Here is a 12,719-nt window from a genome sequence, read left to right as displayed (position 1 = left end):
TTGTAATTTTTCACTTCCCTGACTCTCCTGAGGCCCCACTCATCTCCCTCCCTATCCTCTCATTCTCCCTTTAAAACACCCGGTCACTTCTGTACAAATCAAAGTTGAGTTCAATTCACACTGGACTCTTTTCCTATTGCAGTAGTCTACTACTAACTAAAATCTGTCCTTATTACTTTAACTAGTGACCAGTTTTGTCATCCTAGGAAGAGATGTGATTAAATTAAGGATCTTGGAAAGGGGAGGTTATCCTGAATTATCCAGTGTTGCCGTAGGAAGACGTTGTCCTTGGGTATGACCCCGATGAGCTTGGATAAGTGGAGAGGAAGGGATAGCAGTTCCTGAAGAAGAGCTCAGCAGAGAACAGTGTTATTGTGTGACTGGTACATAGTAATTGTTCCATACATGATTGGTGACTGACTGATGGACTAATGGACAGGAAACTGAGTCTTTATGATGCAGACATTCACTTATTCATTTACTCATCAATATTATAAAAGATTCCTTTATTGCCAACAGAAGGAATTATTAGAAAATTTAAGTTAAAAAGAAATTGATTGGAAGGATATGGGGTAGCTTACAGCCTCAGAAGTAAAGCTGAAGGAGCAGGTCTCAGGAAGGGGAGGGACAAAGGCAGTGCTGGGAATCTAGGCAGCAAGACCTAATGGACAGCCTCTCAAGGATGTCTCAGCTGGGATGAATCAGCTCCAACCAATTTTCTAACCTTCTGTCATCCACTCAAAGGCTCAAAGTCATGGGAGAGAATCCAGTTGGCCTTGTCAGAAAACATGCCTGCCGCTTGGCTAGAAGAAAGAGTAAAATAAATAATGACTCCTGGCCTGAGCAACTTGGGGAATGGTTGTGTCATGCACTAAGGTGGGGAGATCTAAGGAGGAGCAGTTTCACAGAGAACATCAAGCACTGTTTTTCAGCTGTGTTGATTTTGAGGCGCATCTTAGTCATTCAAATAGAGCTATTGAATAGGTGGTAAGTCTAGAGCTCAGAAGAGAAGTCCAGGGTCCAAGCAGAAGTCCAACAAAACACAAATATGGCTACCATTGGCTTATTGATGCTATTTAAACCAGGGACTCAAAGGAAACACCTTTGGAGAGACGTTAGATAGATAGAAGAAAAGGCTCGAGGACTAAAGACCTGGAGCATTCTAGTAGTTCTGATAGAGGAGGAAGACTCAGGAAACTAGACAAAGAAGGAAAAGCTAGGAAGCTAGCCAACAAGCTAGGGGTAAATCAGAAGAGCATGGCACCCGGAATCCAGAAAGGAAAGCGTTTCAGAAAGGAAGGAGTGCAAACCATTTCAAGTGCTGCTGAGAGGTCAATAAGAAGGAGACAAAGCACCGACCACTGACTTGGGAAGATAGAGATTATGACCTTGATAAGAGCTAACTCCTACTAGGTAGGCCAAAAGACCAAAGAGAGTGGCTTGATGAGAAAACAGGAAGTGAGTAATTTTATTTTGGGAGTGGAGAGTGCAAGGTGGTTTTGTTGTGTTTTGAGACTCATCCATGTTGTCACAAGTAGCAATAATAATACTGTTATTTCTCTATCATATTCCATTGTATAAATATCACATGATGTATTTATACATCTTACTATTGATGGATACTTGGGTTGTTTCAAGTTTGAGACTTTTACAAATAGTCCTGCTATTAACATTCTTGTTTGTATCTTTCAATAAACAAAAGTACACACAGTTTTCCAAATAAGTTGTACCGATTTATACTCACATCAGCAATGTATGAGAATTCAAGTTGCTCTAAAGCCTCCCCAACATTTGGTATTGTCAGTTTCTTTATGTATAGGTGTTCCAGTAAATGTGTAATGATATCTCATTGTGGGTTTAGTTTGGGTTTCCCTAGTGACTTATGAGTTTGGGCACATTTTTATATGCTTATTGGCCATTTGGAATCTTCTTTTGAGAAGTGCTTGAGTCTTTTGTCCATCCTTCTATTTGTTGCCTCTTTTTCTCATTTGTCCATAAAAGTTCTTTATATATTCTGTATCCAAGTCCTTTTTTGGATATAAATTATTCACCCAATCTGTAACTTACCTTTTCACTCTTGTATTGATTTTTTTTAATAATCGAAAAGCTTGAATTTAAATGTGGTATTATTTATCAGTCTTTTTCTTTGTGGGCAGTACTTTCTGTGTCCTCTTTAGGAAATCTTTGCCTATATCAAGGTAAAAATATCCTATCCTGTTTCCTAGAAGCTTTGCTATTTTAGCTTTTACATTTAGATCTATAATCCAGGGTCAAGATTCATTTTTTCCCCCATATGGATAGCTAATTAACCCAATACCCTTTATCGAAGAGTTCACCGCAGTAACATTTGTTCTTAGTTAAGTCACCATATATGTGTGGGTTTCTAGACTTTGTTCTATTGACCTACTTGTGTACCCTTACACATTTATCACACTGTCTTAATTACTGTAGCTTTATACTGGTAAAAGAATTCAGTAACATAATTTTTATTCTGGATTATCTTGATGGTAGTTGTCCCTTTGTAATTCCACATAAATTTCACAACCAGCTTGTCTTTGTATTTTAAAGCTGCTGGTATTTATACTGGGTTACATTGAATCTATAGACTAATTCAGGGAGAATTAACATATTTTTAAAATATTAAGCCTTCCAATTCATAAAAATATATACATATAATATATATACATATAAGTATAATATTTATACATCTCCCTGTATCTTTAGATGTCCCTTGATTTCTCTCTTTGGTTTCAGTTTTTAGTGTAGAGATCTATTATATCTGTCTTTAGATTTATTCCTAGGTGTTTAATGTTTTTGATGTGATTACAAATACTAATTATTTATCAAAATTTTATTTTCTAGTAGTTTGTTGCTTGTTTACCAAAATACAATTGATTTTTGATATTGACTTTGTGTCCAGGGTCCTTGCTAAATTCTCTTACTAATTCTACTAGTTGGCCTGTGGATTCTTTTGGATTTTCAGTATTTATAATCATGTCATAACCAATAATGAGAGTTTTAGTTCTTCCTTTCCTATCTTCTTACCTTTTTATTTTCATGCCTATTGCATTTGACTGAGGATGGTGTTGAATATAATGGACGTCCTTGTCTATTTGTCCTGATTTCATGGGGAAGGTTTTCAAGATTTCAAGATTTCGTATGATGTTTGCTGTAGGCTATTTGTAGATATCCTCTATCACAATAAGGAATTTTCCTTTTGGTCCTGGTTTGCTAAAAGTTTTTACCACAAATGGGTATTAAATTGTGTCAGATATGTTTTCTTTTTTATTGAGACCATTTCTATTATGTGGTGAAGTAAATTAATTGATTTGCAAGTCTTAAAACAACTTTGATCCTAAACCCTAGTTTGGTCATGTTCTATTAAAATAAATCCTAGTTGGTTATGTTCTATTACCTTTTGTATATATCACTAGAACTATAATAGATATTTTTAAATACTTATTTTATATGTATTTTATTATTTATATTCTCTTTATTTATAAATATTTATTTTATTGTAGATAATTTACATATATTTTAAGATATGCATAAGGAAGTTTGAATGCAAAGAGTATGAGCCACTTGAGAGGAAGGAATTGGTAATGTGGGATAGAAAGGGGAAGATTGCCAGAGTGAGCTCCTGAGGATGGTGAGATGGATGTGATTCAGGGCACAGGTAAATGAGCTGGCCTTAGGCAGAAGTAGGGGCACTTCTTTCGCTGTACTAGGAGAGAAGGCAGAGTATGTAATGCATACATTTGTGAGCTGGTGGATTTCTTGGTGGGCAGATGAAGTAGTTCTCGTGTCATTGCCTTTGTGATGCACGAGGTCATCAATTGAGAACGAGGAGTGGGCATAGTATAGGAAATTTTGAAGAGAGAAGCTGCTAGGTGAATGAAAATGTGAAATTAATGCAGAATTAGAATAAGATTTTCTAAATATCTGTTAGAGACTTGTGGTTGTAAATTTAAAGTGAATCCAATCAGCACAGTTGTGTGTCTTTCTCCTTAGATTGCACATAACAGATGTTTGTTTTTGTTGCTGTTTTAAAGCATATCGTGTGTTTAATCATGATTGGAGTTTAATGGGGAGAGGTATCCTCACTATGACACAGCATGATCAATTGGAAAGTGTATTTTTAGGAAGTAGGCTCAGGAAGTAGATTCTTGGGGGAAACTTAAGGAAATCATACATATGTGAAGTCACTCTTTAAGACAGCTAATCTTTTTAAGGATTTACTATTTTTGAGGTGCTATGCTAAAATATTGCATGCATTATATGACATATCTCAAATACTCGTTCCTATAAGGTAGGAATTAGTATTTTTCCCCTTATAAAAATGAGTAAGCTTGGAGGGCCAGCCCGCTGGCGTAGTGGTTAAGGTCACATGCTTTGCTTTGGCGGCCTGGGGTTCACACTTTTGGATCCCAGGTGCAGACCTACACACTGCTTATCAAGCCATGCTGTGGCAGGTGTCCCACATATAAAGTAGAGGAAGATAGGCACGGATGTTAGCCCAGGGCCAATCTTCCTCAGCAAAAAGAGGAAGATTGGCAACAGATGTTAGCTCAGGGCTAATCCTCCTCACCAAAAAAAAAAAGAGTAAGTTGAAGATGAGAGGTTTGATTCTTTGCCAAAACCACAAAATCAGAAGGCGATAGCAAATCTGGATTCCAAATCCCACCCCCCAAATTCTCTGAGACCCTCAGCATTAACTTATATTTTATTTTAATGTTACTTATATGTGTATCATTACTTCTAAGACTCTAAAACCAAACTTTTAAAAATTAAATACAATTACAAAATCAATAAAAAAATTTTTAAAGAGCCATTTTAACCTGATAAATCATGATGTTTTAGTGAAACAAAATCACTACTTGTAATTTAATATACTTCACTTTGAGAAAAAACATTATACCTATTCCTGCTTCCCTGGTCAAGTTCCAACTGCTGGAGATCAGAGATGGAGACAGATAGAAAAGCCCCATGAGATGAGAGCAGAGCAGGAGAGATGACAACATTTCTGAAGGCGCAGTTGGTCTAGTTTGACTGTAAACACTGGTCAGGTAAAGGGAAGTGGGAGGCATTAAAAATGGAGAGGCTAGAAAGAGGGCATAAAAGGCAAAGTGAGAATCTCTGTATCGGGGAGCAGTGCTGGGAAGTCCTCTCCCTGCCCTGGAATTCTGAGACTGAGGCAGCTTGGTCAGTAAGGAAATAAATAGCCTTTCTGGCTAGAGAGGCAGAGGGGTAGACAATGCCCTGTGCCAGATAAACTTTTCATCTCTTCATTTCATCCACTCTGCAGAGGTGGCCAATTAAAATGCATGACTCAGCACATCTGGCACCTCTCCTAGCCCAGTCAGGGCCTGCCCAGCCACTCTGAATCACAGGTGGCCATTTGGGATCCCATCAATGACCCAAACTCATCCCACTTAGATTGTCTCCCTGCAATCAGTCTGGGATTCTCAGGAAGCACGGAAAGTGTTAACTTGTAACATTTTTTTCTGGACCTCTGATGACCGCTGTGGGTAACAGTCTGATTTAATTCTTCCTCATTATCCTCTGAGCTTGTGTCTTGGCTTTTTCTTTTATATGGGCAGCGAGATGTTATTCTTCCCCTTGGTCTGTTTTCTGGCTCTATTATTCTCTGAGGTAACCATCTCAAGAGATTCTGTAGAAAATAATAATAGCCAAATCTTCCCCAGAGAATCTTCGTAAATAACATCTCCAGAGCCAGTACAGATGAGCTGACAGATCACAAAAGAACATTCAAAGCTCTGTCCAGATAAAGGTCAGAGCTGGAGGAAAATCAGTCACTACCTCAGAACATCAGGAAAATAACCTACAACCTGTTATGTGTGATTTTAAAAAATCATCCACGATCTTTTTCCTTGTATAAATTGTGGATTTTTGTTCATTTAATTTGAGGCAATAGTTTATGGTTGGAATCAGGCAAGTATAGGTATTACTTTCTCTGAGGCTTTCATGACACCCTACAATCAAAATGAGATCCTTCTGTTCATCTCTATCACAGTATTTTGCAGTTTTCTTTCACAGCCCTTACCACATTTTATACCTACACATTTGTTTGTATAAATATTTATCATTTATAGATGATTAGCTTTAAGAAGAGGAAAACCGTGTTCCTTGGTTTACTCCTTTAGCCTCAGCACCTTGCACAAGTAAATAAATATGCAATAAATATTTGTAAAATTGCCATTGATTAAACAAGTGTTCATTATGTACCAAGCTCTACATGAGGGGTTGCTGATGAATACAGAGATGAGTGAAGCACACATCTCTCAAATTGTTCAGTCAGATGAGGAATTCAGGCAAAAAATATTAATGGTCATGATACAATATAATACAATGCAACCATCTATATAGCTGGGTTTCTGGAGTACTCTATAATAGGGAAACGGCTGGATGTTGTGAAAGTGCAGAAAGGGAAACACAGATGGGTAACATGTAGTTTATGTTTGGCAAGAAGAAGTCAGGAAAGACTAAAGTAGAGGGGGGATGAACTCAGACCAAGAGTTCTTACATCTCCTGAGATGTACACAAAAGATTCTTCTGCCTAAAAAGGAAGTTTTAATGAACATTTACTGTAACTATTACATGATAGTTCCCTCAAATCTATTCTACCCACTGCCAAAGAGATCTACATAAACTCTAAATAATCCATGTTTATGAATTTTAGATATATGGGTGTTTAACTTGGATACACATGCAAGATACACAAGAGTAGATGAGGTCATTTATGTGTGTTTTGATGAGGGCATTTAAGGTGTGTTTTTTCCTTGGAGAATTCTACTTACGAGACAGAGAAAAAGTACGCTATAAGTTTCAGATCTTCTTGTTCTACTGCTGGGTTTTTCTGAAGTTAACAGCTTCTGGAGAGCCAGCCCTGACGGCCTAGTGGTTAAAGTTCGGCACTCCGCTTCAGCGGTCCAGATTCATTTCCCGGTCGCAGGACCACACCAATCGTCTGTCAGTAGCCATGCTGTGGCAGTGGCTCACATAGAAGAAGTAGAAGGACTTAACAACTAGGATATACAACCATGCACTGGGGCTTTTGGGAGGAAAAGAAAAAAAAGAAGAAGATTGGCAACAGGTGTTAGCTCAGGGCAAATCTTTCCCTGCAAAAAAAAAAAAAAAAAAACCTTGTGAAAATTTGACAACGTACTCTAGAGAGAGGATGTGGGGAATTAGGCGTTCTCATGTATTACTGGTGGGAATGCAAAATGATGCACCCTTTATGGAGATAAATTTCACAATATTGAGCAAGAATTACATATGCCTTTACCTTTTGTTTTAACAAACCATTATCTTAGCAAACCCACTTCTAAGAATCTATGCCAAAGTTAGACTGGCCAGAATATAAAAAGACATATGCATGAAGTTTTTCACTGTTACACTATCAGTAATAGCAAAAGACTGGAAACAATCTGAATGTCCTTCAGTAGGTAACAGGTTGAGTATCATTATGAACTTATGATGTGTTTATCTTAGATTACATTCGTGTATACACATGTATATTATACCTTTACCTATATCAAATATCCGTATCTGTTTCTATCTCTGTCCACTGAAAAAACCTAGGAACAATGACAACCCAATTGCAGTGCACACTTCTGTCACCTGGATAGTCTGGAGGAGGAAATGTACAAGATAGCCAGGAATATCTTTTCACATCAGAAAGTCATAAAGCTATCAAAACCTACTAAGTCATTTCTAAATAACCTATGATCCAACTTGACTATGTTCCCACTGGCAGAAGAATAGGCCTTATGAACTGAGCCTCAGTAAGGATGTAATTTTCTGTTTACAAGTCTTGTGCTTCTTTGCTAAATTTATTCCTAAGATTTTATTCTTTTTGAAACTTTTGTAAATGCAATTGTATTCTTAATTTCATTTTCATATTGTTCATTGCTTGTATAGAAAAATACAACTGATTTTTGTTTATTGACCTTGTATCCAGCAACCTTGCTATCTTGTTTATTAGTTCTTATAGTTTTTTGTGGTTGCCATTTGATTTTCTATATGCAGAATCATGTCGTCTGTGATTAAAGGCAGTTTTACTTCCTTTCCGATATGGATGTCTTTTATTTATTTTTTTTGCTAATTACACCGGCTAGAACCTCCAGTAGAAAGAAGTGAGAGCAGATGTTCTTGCCTTGTTTCTGATCTTACAGGGAAAGCATTCAGTCTTTCCCCACTAAGGATGATGTTCCCTGTAGGTTTTATCGCAGATGCCCTTTGTAAGAGTTTTTATCATTAATGAGTGTTGTATTTTGTCAAATGCTTTTCTTGTGCTATTGAGATATCATATGTTTTGTCTTTTTATTCTATTAATATGATCTATTATATTAATTGATTTTCAGATGTTAATCCCATTTGGTCATGGTGTATAATTTTTTGAATATGTTGATGGATTTGGTTTGCTAATTTTTTTGAGGACTAAATCTGAATTTTTATGATCAGTAAAAATGGTGATAATGATATTGTTTACCTCATAGGTTTGTAGTCACAATTAAATAAATTATATACACAAAGTACCTAGCATGGTGTCTGACACATGGTAAGAGCTCAATTAATGGGAACCATGTTGATTATACCATTGACAATAAATATCTCCATATAGTTACTTCATATAATATAATAGGAAATAACTGCATAAAACAAATTAATCTGCTTAATACCAGAGGTGTATTACATTCATGGGTGGAAGAAGAAAGGTAGTTATAATAATAGCTAACACCCATTACTTGCTATCTTCCAGGCACTGTTTTAAGCACTTCGTATGTATTAACTCACTTAATCTTCCCAACAGCCCTATGAGGTATGTACCATTATAGATGGGGATACTGAGGGCTATGTAACTGGCTCCAGTTATAAAGACATTAAAGGGCAGAGCTAGGATTTGAAAATAAGCAGTCTGGCTCCAGGGCCAAGTTCTTTACCACTATTCCATGTGCCATGCTTTGGGCTAATTACTTTACAAACATTATATCTAATTTACTCTTTGCCACATGATGCATAAAATTATTCCCAATGTACAGATGTCCTCTCTGAGTTTCAGTTTCCTTTAAGGGACTAACTCCAAATTCACATGTGGTAATTGAACCCGGGTCTGTCTGAAGCCTATGCATTTTCCACTTGTATTGTCCTTAAGTGTGTTTTTAATTGATTCCATCTTTGATGAATCAATCAATGTCTTTTTCTCCAAAACCTGAGAGCTTTTAGAAGCGATAACTAATATCAGTCATGCATTTCCCTTGCTTTGCTAGATGGAGATATCGGAACTGACCCTTGCTCAGGTGGAGTCTGAATGAGGATCTGGCAAAATAATTCTGCAGTAGGCAGCAGGTTCTCTTAGTATCATGGTTTTCAAGCTTTTTTGACTGCAACCCACAGGAAGAAAAATATTTTTTATCACAACCCTGTAGATATACTCACAGAGACACACATTATATTCACCAAAACAGAAGTTTCATAAACAATGTTTAGCCTTACGTGTTAATAGAACTTATTCTATGTTATTCAATCTATTTTATTTCTCCAAAAAAAGTGCTTGTCAGAACCAACCAAACTGATTTCACAACCCGGTAACGGGTTATGAGCCACAATTTGAAAAACAGTATGTTGGAAAATATTTTAGATCTCTTCCAACACTCAGATTCAGAGTTATCTCAAGATGGCCTCCACGAGACAGCTTCAAGCATGAGTGACTTCTTTAAACTTATTTGGTAACTGTGGTAATTTCTAAAAATAGAACCTAGGGAATGCATATCAGACCCACCCAAAACTTGTGTTTTAATCTTGCTTTTCTCCTTCCTTTCTTTCGTTCATTTGTTGACATTATTTTTTCTACAACTACTTGTAGAATCTACATTTCACGCAGTGTGCAGGTACTGAGGAGTCAAGGATGAGTAAAAGCAGGCAAGCATCCTGATGGCATAGTGAGAATAAAAGCAATTAAGCCAAAAGCACATGGGAAAGTATTTTCAAATTAGGGTAAGTTCTGCGAACAAGAATATGGCGTTGTATATAACAGGGGACCTGATTTAATATGGAGTGTTAGAAATGTCTCTGTGACAAGTGACAGAGACTGAAAGATGAATAGAAAGTAACCAGGTGTGGACAGCGCTGTGAGTCCATGTGGGTACAGGTCCCACCACATCACAGGCTTCTAAGGCTGGAGGGGCACGAACTACTAGGTGAGGAATGGAAGGGAAAGATCTTCAGAATAAGTCTGGAAAAGTAAACAGGACCAGACCATATAGGGTCTTGTAGACCATGGAAAGAGGTGAAGGGTTTTACAAGGCTGGATAGCATAAGACTCACATTTTAAAAATATAACTGTGGTGTGTAGAATGGATTGGAGAGGTCTAAGATTCTATAGAGAGAGCTATGAATAGCCGATTGCAATGGTCTGAGTCACAACACGATGGAGTTGGGTGGAGTAGGTGGTGGTCTTTTGTTACCTATCTCCTCTCTTACTGAGCACACTTTGCAATGCATTTCACACACACTGGGACCAGACTTATTAACTTTGAGGCTATCAACTAAGAAATAAATGTCATGATACAACATACCAAAAAGAAGTTATGGAAATGCACTTATCTATGTGATACATGACCAAGGTATAAGAAAGTCCTTACTCTTTTATTAAACAAAATCAGATTATGATATGAACTTGCATATCCTAGTTATCACCAAACTGTATTATGCCCGCATATTTTACTGGATACATTTCTGGAAAATAATATATTTATCTTCTCTCCCTCTGACCGTTTAAGATTTGCAATAGAGCGCTTCAAATCTGATGTGCTGAAGGAGAAAGATGATTTTTAGCCAAACCTGGCTCCGTGATTAAACAAATTTATATTCATACTGGGCAAGGGAAGCATGTTGCCTCTTGTCTGGGCTTCTTTCTTTGATTAATAATCCCCTGCATGGTCGAGCACTGTTGTTTCCTTGCCATGAGTGGCACCTGTATCAGTCTGTTCTTTGAATAAAAATAGCTTAACCCAAGTCCCAGTAGAAATGTTTATTCATTCAGGGTGAATTTAATAAAACCATTGTCTCCTCTTGGAGTTCAATGGATAATGGGAGAGGAGTCCTCTGGTTTCTGACCTCTACCTTCCAGTGGGGAGCTGAGTGCAGTCAACAGCTGCTCTGCACGCTAACCCAATCTGCATAGGTTGTTTCCATTGGCATCTAGCTATGTCTGTAGTTCACTCTCTTTTCCCTTCCTTTGGTACCCAGTCCTCACCCGCCTCACCATTCCTACCCCATTTGTCAGCCATCCCAAAAGTCCTTTCTCACATCCCAGGAGCTATCATCATTTCTGTTATATTACCTGAGAGCCGCCTAAGGGGCAGCAGGTCCCAGGCATGATTACATATTCATTAGCACTTTGTTGCTTGCTGAAAGACCTGTAAAACACAATGAATATAATTTGTAGTGGTGCAGTTAGAAAGATTGTGAATCAAATAGCCCAGATCCAGCAGCTTTCCTGGTGCCCATTAAACCTATGGTGGAGATGATCAGCCAGTCATTGCATCGAGGTGAGGAATATCACTTCCTGAAAGACAATACCAAGGGTACGTTTCTCAGATTTTTACAAAGCACTTCCTGTGTTTCTGTCTAAATTCCCCCGAAGAGCTTAATTTCTGCCATCTTCTGTATGAATCAGTTTTTAATGGTAAACGAAATTTTATTTATTGAACAAGTAAGCATCGGAGACTGTTAATCTTCATTAGAATGTTACCACCTCAGATTAATGCTTCACTGAATTTCTTTCTTTTTATTTGCAAGTTCCCTCCTTCTCCTTTAGCACAATGATCATTAGAAAGAAGAAAATGTACTAAGTACAGTTCTCATTGATATTCTGCATTTATTTCCTAAGCAAAGAATTTGTCACTAGGAATTGGTTTGCATCCCAGGGCACTGCTTGCAAGCACTTAATACTTTGATTCAAATAAAACTTTAAAATGGGATCTCAGTGACATTATGTCAAAAGAAACAGGTCAAAACAGTGTTGATACAGAGAGCTTTATTGTGACTGGAAATCATGCTTGTGCTCTGAGGGAAACAAAACAAGTCATAGCAGTAGGAATGCATTTTTCCAGGAGGCTTTTTGCAAACAGCAGAGGCAAGTTCTGCTCTCCTGTGGCTCATTTCCTCTTCCGAACCCTCCACCCCATGTTCCTTCAAGTGTGAAGCCCATGTCTGATCGTACATCCTGCTTAAAACCCTTCAGTGTCTCCCAGCGGCTACAGACTTGTGAACCAACACCTGTCCTGGGATCTGCCCTCTCCTTTCCTCTCCAGGCTCAAGCTGCCCCCTCATACCTGTTGTTCCAGCAAATCCAAACGATTTTCCTTCCCTATATCGGTGTCCTGTGACTATAGTCTATAGTCTGTGACTATGTTCTTTCCCGTGTCTGTGTTTAATACGTGCTGTTTTTCTCGCTCAAAACTTACTTTTGCACCTGGAGAACACTGCATCTCCACCATTTATTAGGGGTTTGACCTTGCGCAAGTTACTTAAACTTCACTGGGCCTCGATTTCCTCATTTGTGAAATGGGGGCATAAGAGCAGCATGGTGGGGTGAAGTGGTAGCCCTCGTTACTTCAGAGCCTGCCCCAGAGAAGTCACTCCACAGAAGCATCAGAGACACTAGCTTTATTTTGTAGTTATTATTACTGTCA

The 12,719-nt window shown here is 37.8% G+C and overlaps 1 protein-coding gene across 5 annotated transcripts in view; it reads left to right on the top strand.

Annotated features, from left to right (window-relative positions):
- Nucleotides 1-12,719, top strand: part of STK32A (serine/threonine kinase 32A) — a 115,401-nt gene that overhangs the window by 44,058 nt on the left and 58,624 nt on the right. The gene's annotated exons all lie outside the window — the stretch shown is intronic.

The sequence above is a fragment of the Ceratotherium simum genome, chromosome 4 (assembly GCF_057802395.1).
Source record: "Ceratotherium simum simum isolate JZ-2026a chromosome 4, ASM5780239v1, whole genome shotgun sequence".
Classification (NCBI taxonomy): Eukaryota; Metazoa; Chordata; class Mammalia; order Perissodactyla; family Rhinocerotidae; genus Ceratotherium; species Ceratotherium simum.
Note: the sequence above shows the minus strand (reverse complement) of the source record. Positions and strands in the feature narration are given on the sequence as shown.